Below are 11,622 nucleotides of genomic sequence, written 5' to 3' on the forward strand. Positions count from 1 at the left end.
TGAACTTCCCAAGCAGAATGTCTCATTTTAACATAACAACTGAAGAGATTCAGCATGATTATATTCCCTGCACACATGTAGCTGCTGCCCTGCCCCAGCTAGACTGTGCTTTGCTTTCCCTAAGAAACCCCAGGTGGTTTAATCCAGGATTGCATCAAGGTAATCCAGGGAAAGCCGGAACTTGGCATTACCATAACAGATTCTAGAAACTCTAGGAACTCCAGCAGGACAGCCTGATTTCCTTGGAGCTACAGAGTAACATTTTCCTGGCTGAAGCACAGAGAGCAGGAAAAAAATGCAACATTATTTCAGATGCTTCACCTGATTTCTGATTGCAGCAACTTTATCACCCATCAAAAGATCCTCCCGGCCTCTTTCCTTCCACCAAAGTCCTTAAAACCCCCAAAGACACAATGGGCACAAAGTTTATTACCCAGGCTCCAGCAGAGCCCACCCAGCAATGACTGCAGCTGAACAGAGAGCAGCAGCCTGTGAGGCTGAGGCTCCAGCTAGCATGTCATCCCTGCAACACGCTCATCTCCCGAGCCCAGCACCAGCACGAGCCAAGGCGCCGAAAGGTCAGAGCTCCAGCCCTGCTAGCCTGCCTCCAAGCTCTGCTAGCCTGCCGCCAAGCCCTGCTAGCCTGCCGCCAAGCCCTGCTAGCCTGCCGCCAAGCCCTGCTAGCCTGCCGCCAAGCTCCAGCCCTGCTAGCCTGCCTCCAAGCTCTGCTAGCCTGCCTCCAAGCCCTGCTAGCCTGCCTCCAAGCCCTGCTAGCCTGCCGCCAAGCTCTGCTAGCCTGCCGCCAAGCCCTGCTAGCCTGCCGCCAAGCCCTGCTAGCCTGCCGCCAAGCCCTGCTAGCCTGCCGCCAAGCCCTGCTAGCCTGCCTCCAAGCCCTGCTAGCCTGCCTCCAAGCTCTGCTAGCCTGCCTCCAAGCCCTGCTAGCCTGCCTCCAAGCCCTGCTAGCCTGCCTCCAAGCCCTGCTAGCCTGCCTCCAAGCTCTGCTAGCCTGCCTCCAAGCCCTGCTAGCCTGCCTCCAAGCCCTGCTAGCCTGCCGCCAAGCTCTGCTAGCCTGCCGCCAAGCTCTGCTAGCCTGCCGCCAAGCCCTGCTAGCCTGCCGCCAAGCCCTGCTAGCCTGCCTCCAAGCTCTGCTAGCCTGCCTCCAAGCCCTGCTAGCCTGCCTCCAAGCCCTGCTAGCCTGCCTCCAAGCTCTGCTAGCCTGCCTCCAAGCCCTGCTAGCCTGCCTCCAAGCCCTGCTAGCCTGCCGCCAAGCTCTGCTAGCCTGCCGCCAAGCTCTGCTAGCCTGCCGCCAAGCCCTGCTAGCCTGCCGCCAAGCCCTGCTAGCCTGCCGCCAAGCTCCAGCCCTGCTAGCCTGCCGCCAAGCCCTGCTAGCCTGCCTCCAAGCTCTGCTAGCCTGCCGCCAAGCCCTGCTAGCCTGCCGCCAAGCCTCAGCCCTGCTATCCTGCCTCCAAGCGAGGGGGCAGTCCAGCAAGGAACAAGCAATCCTACAGACCCCTGCTCTTTTCAGTCCTGCAGTTCTCATCCTTCTCCCCCTCTCTCAGCAAGGACTCCAAAGCCTGTCACGAGAGCCAAGCAGGAGCAGAGTGAAACCAGCTCAGATCCCACCAGTTCACCTGAGAAATTCTGAATTCTCCAACTGAAATCTCAAGGGTTTGGCTGCAGTTTGACCAAGAGGCACAACACAAACACATCAGCATTGCAAAGAGCTGCCCAGGGAGCTTTGGAGTGCCCATCCCTGCAGGTGTCCCCTGGAGGTGGCACTCAGAGCTCTGGGCTGGGGACAAGGTGGGCATGGGGCACAGCTGGGACTGCATGGGCTGGGAGGGCTTTTCCTGCCCCAGGGATCCTGGGAAATTATGATGTTTAAGGGCTCAGAGATCCCACATCACACTTTGCTGTACAAAGAGTGTATTCAAATTAAAAGTGTGATTAACAGAAAACTTTGCCACATTTCCTAAAATCATAGAATCCCAGAATATCCTGAGCTGGGAGGGACCATCCAGTGCCAGCCCTGGCCTTGCCCAGACCCCCACAACCCCAGCCTGGGCATCCCTGGCAGCGCTGTCCAAAGGCTCCTGGAGCTCTGGCAGCCTCGGGGCCGTGCCCATTCCCTGGGGAGCCTGGGCAGTGCCAGCCCCCTCTGGGGAAGAACCTTTCCCTAAAATCCAACCTAAATCCCTCCTGGGCCAGCTCCAGCTGTTCCCTGGCTGCTGTCTCTGCTCACCAGAGAGAACAGGAATGGGCACCACATATTAATGGAGAGCTAGGGGGATAGGAGAGGTACTCAGGGGTTTGGTTTTAAGTTCTAAAACTCTCTGGGTTAAATATCCCCAGTAGTTAATACAGATAAAGTGATTTTTGAGCCATACAATAGCATTTGTCAGCAGCTCAGAGTAACGTTGAGAGCACTTGACTCTAAAGGATGCAGCTTTTTCCCTCCTCACAAAGCAAAATTGTTCTGCTTGCATCATTTGCAGACAGCACGAGTTCGAAGCAATGCCCTCAGATTTAGATGCTGTGTTGAAAAAGCAGCACCAAACAATTCATGCCAATCAATCCTGCCAGACTGCAGCTGGAGAACTTCCTATTCCTGTGTCACAAGAGCTTCCCAGCCACCGCGCAGAGCTCTGGGATTTACGGGTCATCCTTCACTTCTGACTCTGCAAAAAGGATGAATAAACAACCTAAAAAAAGCATGGAGCTGGTAAAGTGAAAATGCTGCACAAGCTTCAGCTCCATTCAGATTACTCTGATAACAGCTGTGATCAGGAAGCACATTCTGAGCATGGATAACACCTCAGCTTCCTGGCAGCTCAGCAGGCTGGGGTCAGAGACCAGGAAGCACCAAACGGGAGGATCCATCTGGCTCAGTCCCACGTCAGTTAAGGACCTCCTCCTCAGGAGCCAAACATCCCCTTTGGTCCCACCAAGGCCATCTGAAGGGCTCTGGGCCCACGGGAATTTCCAGCCCTGACAGAGACTCCCTGATCCCAATGAAGCCAGAGATTGCTGGGCACAGCCAGCTGGAGCTGAGCAGTAATGCCCACACGGCATCCAGTGCTACACCACCCAAAGAATGAACTGCCTTTGCCTTCCTCCTCTGGCCATGTCAGCATTTTCTGACAACATTTCCTTGAAGCAACCTCATTTCTCAGCAGCAAATATCCACAAAAACTCGATTTCACTCACATTTCTTAAAAGCCATGCATTGTGTTAAACAGCAGGTTGCTGATTGTTCTTTAATAAGCACATTATATCAGTGAGGTTTGAGAACAGAACAGCAGAACATGCAGGAGTTTCCAAGCTGGATCATGGCTGTTTCCAAACTTTGTCCTTAGACACTTCAAAAATCCACAATGTCCTGCCATGAATTTAAGTATAGATGACCTCATGTGAAAACATATTTTAACACCTTTATGCTTTGAACTCTTCCTCTGAACAGAAATTTTACAAACCAGAACTTAAAAAAAAAAAAAAACAAAAAAAAAAAAAAAAAACAACCAGCAGTTGGAAAAGAACAGGGGAAAACCTTGTTACCTGTCTTGTCTGCTTTTAAATTTAGTACTTCCCTGAACACCTACAGTAACTACATTCCACACTACTTTATTCCAACAAAAAAATCTGCCCTCTTCTCTTTGATGCTTATTCTCTTGTTTGCAATTCAAGCCCACACAAAAGAATAGAGGTGTTAACAAGGAAGAAAATTTTAAAACTATTTCAGATCTCTCTACAACCCAGTTCCAGTTATAAAGCTTTTCCTGGTTGGGATTGGCCCTTACAATCCCCAACAGAAGAAAACCCATGAACATTAAAATACAAAGGGTGAGAGGGAGAGAACACCTGCCAGCCTTCAGATAATGCTGAAACTCAAGAGACCATTAAAATGAAGAAATACAGATGCAGGACAAAAGGAAGAGAAGAACAACAGGTAAGAATGGGGATGGCTGCAGGCAGGGAAAGCAGGCACAGGCAGCAGCTGCAGCAAAGGTGCAGGGCAGAGAATTGCCTCTGAAAAATTGAATTACACCAAATGTCCATGCAAAACAGCCAAGCACCAACCCTACACAGGAGCCTGTCTGTCTGAGAGCTCCAGAGAGCTGAGTTCATCCAGCTGGGGCTCACATGTGACTCAAAGGAAAATGTCAGGATTTTTGCTCAAGAAATTCAATGATTACATCATCCCATTTGGTACATGACCAGATTACCGGCATTTTAATTACAAAACACAGCTCTCAAGCTGTCAGCTCTTATGATTTTCTGTAAGAATTAACTGTACTTCCCCAAAATACCCTGAAGATTTATGAAGTTATTAGAACTTGCACTGGGTAACTGAGCCCCTGGCTGCACCTCCTCACCAAAAGCTCAGGAGTCCCCACACAACCTGTCCACACCTGAAGGACATGTGCAAAACTTACTCAAAAACTATTAAATATTGCACCTGGCAGTTCACAGGCCAGCCCACAGCAGGGTGCTTGGGAATCTGAAATTGTAATATAAATGAAAAAATGTATTTTTGAAGTTAGAATAAAAGGCTTTATCACCATAAAGACATGATTAACATAGTTCTGTGTTTAATTTGCGATTAACACAAAATTGGCTCAACTCTATCTCCAGTTTTCAGATCAGTCTTGTGAACACTTAAGATACAAGCAGCAAGTTCCCAGCACACAAGCAGCGGTGTTAAATTGTACCACAATATAAAGATTGCCATGGGAAGAGCCCTCCCAAACTCACCCTGACCTTTGGAAGCTGAATGTGCAGCTGCCTTTCCCCAGCCTCAGCGAGCTGGGCAGCTGAGGCTGCTCAGGCTGCACAGACACAGCTGAATTCCCTGCCCAGCAGCCAAGGTTGGATCTCCCCTCCACAGTTCAGCTGGGAGGGCAAGGAACAAGAAGTCCGTGTGTGCTTGGCAGGAGGAGCATCAGGCCGAAAACAAGAGAGGCCTCTTCTCCTTCCCCCCAAGATGGGTGGGGGCTCTTTTGCAAACACAAAACCAGACATCATTTAAACATTTCTCTCATACACTGCTTCGAAGGGCTCAAACAGAGAGACCTAGAGGTGCTGTCAGAAAAGACTAAAAGTTCTTGTTTCCCCAGAGCGGCTCTGCCATGGGCACCCTCTGCATCTGCAGGATCCCAGAGGGAGGCTGGAAAAGCTGGACTGCCACTCCCAGCAGGTGTGATTCAAACACAGGGTGGGTTGGGCTGGGAGGGACCTCAAAGCTCATCCCATCCCACTCCTGCCATGGCAGGGACACCTCCCACTGTGCCAGGCTGCTCCAGCCCCAGTGTCCAGCCTGGCCTTGGGCACTGCCAGGGATCCAGGGGCAGCCCCAGCTGCTCTGGGAATTCCATCCCAGCCCCTGCCCACCCTGCCAGGGAACAATTCCCAGTTCCCAATCTCCCATCCAGCCCTGCCCTCTGGCAGTTTGGATTATTTCACAGGAATGTTTAAATGCAGTAAATATTTACAGTTCTGTATGGAAGTACAGAAACCCATGTGCTCCAGAGCAGGTTCATTCTGAGTCCTGCAGAGAGGTGCCAACCATTCCGGGTGGCTCCATGGGAACGCTCCTTCAGGAATCACAGGTTTAAATCCAGGTGTTCTGTGTATTTTTTATTATGTGTATTAATAACTATTTTCTACAAACTGTGCATTTCTGTGGAGCACGTGAATCTGTACCTTGAGATGATGCAAAGCTAAATCCCTGCCCAGTCATTTACAGCCAATTAGTCATGCCCAGGGCTAGATCCTTCAGAGATACTGAGGGAGAGAATCCCCATGGAAATCAGCAGGGCCAAAACACAAAGGGAAACCTGAACTTTTGAGACAACGTGTCTCCAGTGGAATTATTTTAATAATGTCATTAGGATTTGCTAATCCACACTATATGGAATATACCAGCAGGCCCTTGATTTTCCAGGATTGCCATCCCACAAAACCTTGCTCTTACAAACTCATAAGATGGAGAGGTCAGCTCTCACAACTGTGGGCACACACAGCCATGAGGGACAGTGCAGGGAAAGGGGATTGGAAACTGCTGCTGAAGAGAAACACTGCAGGCACTGAGGTTTCAGACACTCGTGATTATTTCACAATTCCTGACTCACATTTTACCACAAAACTCATTGAAAAGCAGAGTTCACAGAGAAAAGATGTCCATTTGGACACTAACACTAACATTAATTCAACTACCTTAAAAACAACACATGAAAAAGTAAAATATCCTATCCAACAAATGCAAGTTTGATAAGAGAAAACCAAACCTTGGGTGTACTATGTCCGTCAAGTTTTCTGTGTTTTCACTAATTGCAAAGAAGGGAATGCTGTAAAATGCACCTTTTACAGTGAAAATAGAATAACCTTTCTTCTTGAGAATGCCCAAGGATACCTCTCTTCACTCCTTCCCTCTCAAAGTTATTTAATTTCTATTAAGTAGAAATTTTCTATTCCTGTCAAGAAGCTGATCCTCTGGAGGGGAGGACAGACAATGCCCTGTTCACATAGGAGAGATTAGTTTCTAATTACTATCAGTAATTAGTGCTTTCCTGCAGCTAAAGCTGGAGTTTCTCTGTCAGGAACCTGACCACCTCCAGCCCTGCCACACACAGAGCTCCAGAGAGATTCATTCCAGACAGGTGGATGCACCGGACACCTCCATCAGTCCCAAACCTCACAGCTTATGTTTGCTGGATGAGGGCCTGGCAAATACTCTTCTAAATCCTCCCATCTGCAATTAAAATCCTATGGAGACAATGCCAGCCAAAAATAACCGGTGTAATCGAGTAAAAAGTGCACAAAGTGCACTTTTAAAAGAGGCTAACTCCTTGTGCCACAGATCCCACAGAGGTTTTAGCACCTCTCAGTGAGGTTTCCTGTGCACAAGTCATTCATCACCAGATCTCAGCCTGGAGCCCATTTCTGATTGTCCACCCCCCCACCCCCAATTTCATGCTTGGCAAGTAAAAACAAAACCAAGTTGCTGTGGAGGGGGCAGCCCAAGTTCAGCAGCTGTGTCCAACACAAGAGCAAGGAGCACTCAAAGCTCCCAGCACACAGCAGCAGCTGAGGCAGTCTCTGGGTTATTTTATGGCAAAAAGAAACCAAAACCCCTCGCATCTCTTGGGTTCCAAGCAGGTCAACTCTGAGCCACCGCAGCTGAGAGGTGCCCCCAAACCCATCTGCTGAAGGCTCATCGTGCCCTGCTACTGCACACAGCACAGGGAAATGCTTGTGACTGGGAACTCCTGATCACAGAATCCCAACTGGCTTGGGTTGGGAGGGACCTCAGAGCCCACCCAGTGCCACCCCTGCCATGGCAGGGACACCTCCCACTGTGCCAGGCTGCTCCCAGTGCCAGGGATGCAGGGGCAGCCACAGCTGCTCCGGGCACCCTGTGCCAGGGCCTGCCCGCCCTCCCAGGGAAGGGTTTCTTCCAGAAAACTTCCACTCCACTGATCTCCCAGTTCCTCAACCCACTGCTTGTATTTTCCTTAACTTCTTTTTCTTTATTCTTCTATTCCTCTTTTCCCTGGTGTTATCCTACTAAAAGCTAAAATTACAATCCCTGATTACAGTACAAAGACACACCATAAAAGGCTATCCAACGTCACAATTCAGAAGTATTTCATTGCTAGATTCACATTCCTTCCTGAATCCAAATCTATCCTAACTGCAGGATTAGAGGCATTAAGGAAGGGCCCCACAGCAGTGAGAGAGGGAACAGGCACTGCAGCTCGTGGCTCTGAGACCCCAGTTCTTACTTTATCGAGGAACCAGGACATCATGGAAAATTATCAAGCAAACACAGCTACTCTGCAAAGGCTCTTATGTGGAATGAAAGGCAGTGGGATAGCAGAGAGGGAACACAGGAGCTGAAAGAATGGAGTGTGGTTTGTGAAGCAGCAAGTGCAGGGTGCAGCCCACTCAGCTCCGGGGAAGCCTGAGCCTCAGACACTGGAGAAACTGTTCGGAAACGCTGGTCTGCACGAAACATGACCCCTGTCAGGCTGCCAAAAGCAGGGAGGGCACTCCGGGGCTGAGCACACAGCCTGGCTGCCTCAGCCTGCTGGCATTTACAGCCCTGAGCCCCCAGGGAACAGACAACAGCTGGATTCTCCACCTGTGACACCTGCTCGCACCCACAGGCAGGTACCCCCCGCTGCAGCTGGCCATGGGCATGCAGGCAGGCAAGACTCCTCCTCCCACACCTCAGACAGGGCTCTGGGGGAACATTTAACAGAGAGAGGAGAATTGGTATCGGTTCACTGGTATAAACTACCACAGGATCACGGAACGTCCTGAGCTGGGAGGGACCCCCAGGGATCCCCCAGTGCCAGACCCCCACAACCCCAGCCTGGGCATCCCTGGCAGCGCTGTCCAAAGGCTCCTGGGGCTCTGGCAGCCTCGGGGCCGTGCCCATGCCCTGGGGAGCCTGGGCAGTGCCAGCCCCCTCTGGGGAAGAACCTTTCCCTAAAACCCAACCTAAATCTGCCCTGGCCTCACTCCAGCTGCTCCTCGGGTCCTAAGGAAGTTTCCTGGGTGAGAACATCACCAGGTCATATCCAGCAAGGGAAGTTACAGGTGACTACAACAAAAGGTAAAAGAAAGAAGGAAAGACCACATGAAGTAACACTCTCCAGAGCCATCGACACCCAAAATACCGTTTGGCTTTTTGGTTTAAGAAAATGCATCCATTCGGAGCTTGACTCCAATATGTATTCAGTTAATATCCACAGCTATTGCCTTAAATATCTGTTGCCATATAAGCTCCAAACAAAAAGCACTTTGGAACTGGGTAGTGGGAAGAGGTAGAGGAGGACTTGTTTTAACGAGGGCCACACTATCCCACCTGGAATGCCGGATGGTTCACTAACAGGAATTATTTACCAAACAATTCTCTCTGATGAGCCATGGAAGCGTTTTCCCTTCACGGGGCTGGAATTCACAGAAGATACTGTTTTCTACACGCAAACCCCATATTCCACCCCAAATAAAGCGGCAGCTGAACCAGAACAAAAGCTATCCAGAGGGAATACCACCCACAACCTTGCCTGCTCACCGGAGGCAGAGGCACACGCAGGGACACAACCCCGTGCGTGGACCCGCTTCCTTTCCCTGACGCCCCTTCAACACCCCGCCGTTCCCCCGGTGCCCTTTGCCGAGCCCTAAGGGACGGCACTGCCGAGGGACGGCGTTCCCAGGGAGCGGCATTCCCAGCGGAGGGCTCTCCTCGCGCCCCTCGCTCGGGGCGCAGCGGGACCAGGGTGATTGACGCCGCAGGATCCCCGCCGCGGGGCCGCCACACGTTACGGCCGCAGCAGCAGCCCGAGGCGGCCGGCCCCGGCAAGGCGAGCAGCATCGCTCACCGCCCGGCCCGGCTACCGAGCGAGGCGAGGAGGAGCACCCGGGCCCCGGCACCGCGACACGCCCGGGCACCGTGAGGGGCTGAGGCGGCGCTGCCCCCCCGCCGGCCTGGGCTGAACGGCCGCCGCTCGCAGCCCGCGCCCCCCGCTGCCCCCGTCCCGCCGGGCCGTACCTCATGTCTGCGCGGGCCCTACTCACAGCCCCGGCCGCGGCCGGGGCACCGAGGGGCCGGAGGGGCCGGAGCGGCGCCCGCAGCCGCCTCCGCCGGACGCGCCATCGCCGCCCTCGCCCCGTCTGAGGGGAGGGGGGAGGAGCCCCTCGCGGCCGCCGTACTGACGCGCGGACGCGGCCCCCGCGTGACTGACGGGGCGTGCCACCAATCAGAAATCGGGAACGCGGCAGAGCCCCGCCCCCCCAGCCAATCAGGGATCTGACAGCCCCGCTCTGACGCGCGGCCTCGGCCCGCCCCCCGCATGACGAGCGGGACGCTGCACCAATCAGAGGCCGGAACAGCGGCAGGACCCCGCCTTCCTGACCAATCACGGCTGTGCCAGGCTGAGGGCTGAGCGCTCGGGGAGCGGTGCGGGGCCTGTACTGCGCATACGGCGTTACTCATGAGGCAGTCGCAGGGGGCGTCTCCTCCCTGTCCCCGGCCATGTCCCAGAGGCCGCGCCGGGCGTCGCCTCCCTCCCCGCCTCACTGAATGAGTGACATCCGCGCGGGCCAATCGCGCCTCGGCTTTCGCGATGAATGGCGGCCACTGTGACCAATCGCGAGCGCTCACGGTGCTGCCGGAGGCTGTGATTGGTTGCGGGGCGGGGGGGGCGGGGCCTGAGGCCGAGGCGGAAGTGAGGGAGTGTCATGGCAACCGCGGGCGCGTCGCGGCGCTCGGGAGTCCCGCGGAGCCGCTGAGGGCCGGCCCGGCGCTGTCGGAGCCTCTCGGTGCGGGCCGGGTTCGCTCGGAGCCCTGAGGGCTCCCCGGCGCTGTCGGAGCCTCTCGGTGCGGGCCGGGTTCGCTCGGAGCGCTGAGGGCCGGCCCGGCGCTGTCGGAGCCTCTCGGTGCGGGCCGGGTTCGCTCGGAGCGCTGAGGGCTCCCCGGGGCTGTCGGAGCCTCTCGGTGCGGGCCGGGTTCGCTCGGAGCCCTGAGGGCTCCCCGGCGCTGTCGGAGCCTCTCGGTGCGGGCCGGGTTCGCTCGGAGCCCTGAGGGCTCCCCGGCGCTGTCGGAGCCTCTCGGTGCGGGCCGGGTTCGCTCGGAGCGCTGAGGGCCGGCCCGGCGCTGTCGGAGCCTCTCGCTGCGGGCCGGGTTCGCTCGGAGCGCTGAGGGCTCCCCGGGGCTGTCGGAGCCTCTCGGTGCGGGCCGGGTTCGCTCGCAGCGCTGAGGGCTCCCCGGCGCTGTCGGAGCCTCTCGGTGCGGGCCGGGTTCGCTCGGAGCCCTGAGGGCTCCCCGGCGCTGTCGGAGCCTCTCGGTGCGGGCCGGGTTCGCTCGGAGCGCTGAGGGCCGGCCCGGCGCTGTCGGAGCCTCTCGGTGCGGGCCGGGTTCGCTCGGAGCGCTGAGGGCCGGCCCGGCGCTGTCGGAGCCTCTCGGTGCGGGCCGGGTTCGCTCGGAGCGCTGAGGGCCGGCCCGGCGCTGTCGGAGCCTCTCGGTGCGGGCCGGGTTCGCTCGCAGCCCTGAGGGCTCCCCGGGGCTGTCGGAGCCTCTCGGTGCGGGCCGGGTTCGCTCGGAGCGCTGAGGGCTCCCCGGGGCTGTCGGAGCCTCTCGGTGCGGGCCGGGTTCGCTCGGAGCGCTGAGGGCTCCCCGGGGCTGTCGGAGCCTCTCGGTGCGGGCCGGGTTCGCTCGGAGCGCTGAGGGCTCCCCGGCGCTGTCGGAGCCTCTCGGTGCGGGCCGGGTTCGCTCGGAGCGCTGAGGGCTCCCCGGGGGTGGCGGGGCGGGCACGGGCCCGACGTGCGGGGGTCTCGGGTGGTCCCTCAGGGGTTAGAGCTGCAGCAGTGGTGCCATGATCTCCTGCCTCTCTCCGCCCTGCTTTCCTCTTTCCCTGTTAACTCAATTTGACTGGTTGGTTGTTTTTGGTTTTTTTTTTTTCTTTTCCTTTCTAAAGGTTCCTGTTCGTTGAGGACGACTCGGGAGAGGAGAGGCTGAGTCGGGAGAGGAGCCGGAAACCCCGGCGGTGATTTTTGGTGAAATCACGAGTGAGTTTCGCTGCATTCCTGCCCAGGAGCTCCCTGTGCTCCCTGTGCAGT

At 55.5% G+C, this 11,622-nt stretch overlaps 1 protein-coding gene across 4 annotated transcripts in view; it reads right to left on the minus strand.

Annotated features, from left to right (window-relative positions):
• ITSN1 (intersectin 1) overlaps positions 1-9,714 on the minus strand; it is a 107,542-nt gene extending 97,828 nt beyond the window's left edge. For 3 of the 4 annotated variants that reach the window (XM_068179214.1, XM_068179209.1, XM_068179201.1), the window contains exon 1: positions 9,557-9,714. The gene's annotated coding sequence lies outside the window, so the exon portion shown is untranslated. The remainder of the gene's footprint in view (positions 1-9,556) is intronic. The other variant, XM_068179220.1, reaches the window with a different exon arrangement.
• Between the last annotated feature and the right edge of the window lie 1,908 nt (positions 9,715-11,622).

The sequence above is a fragment of the Anomalospiza imberbis genome, chromosome 2 (assembly GCF_031753505.1).
Source record: "Anomalospiza imberbis isolate Cuckoo-Finch-1a 21T00152 chromosome 2, ASM3175350v1, whole genome shotgun sequence".
Lineage (NCBI taxonomy): Eukaryota > Metazoa > Chordata > Aves > Passeriformes > Viduidae > Anomalospiza > Anomalospiza imberbis.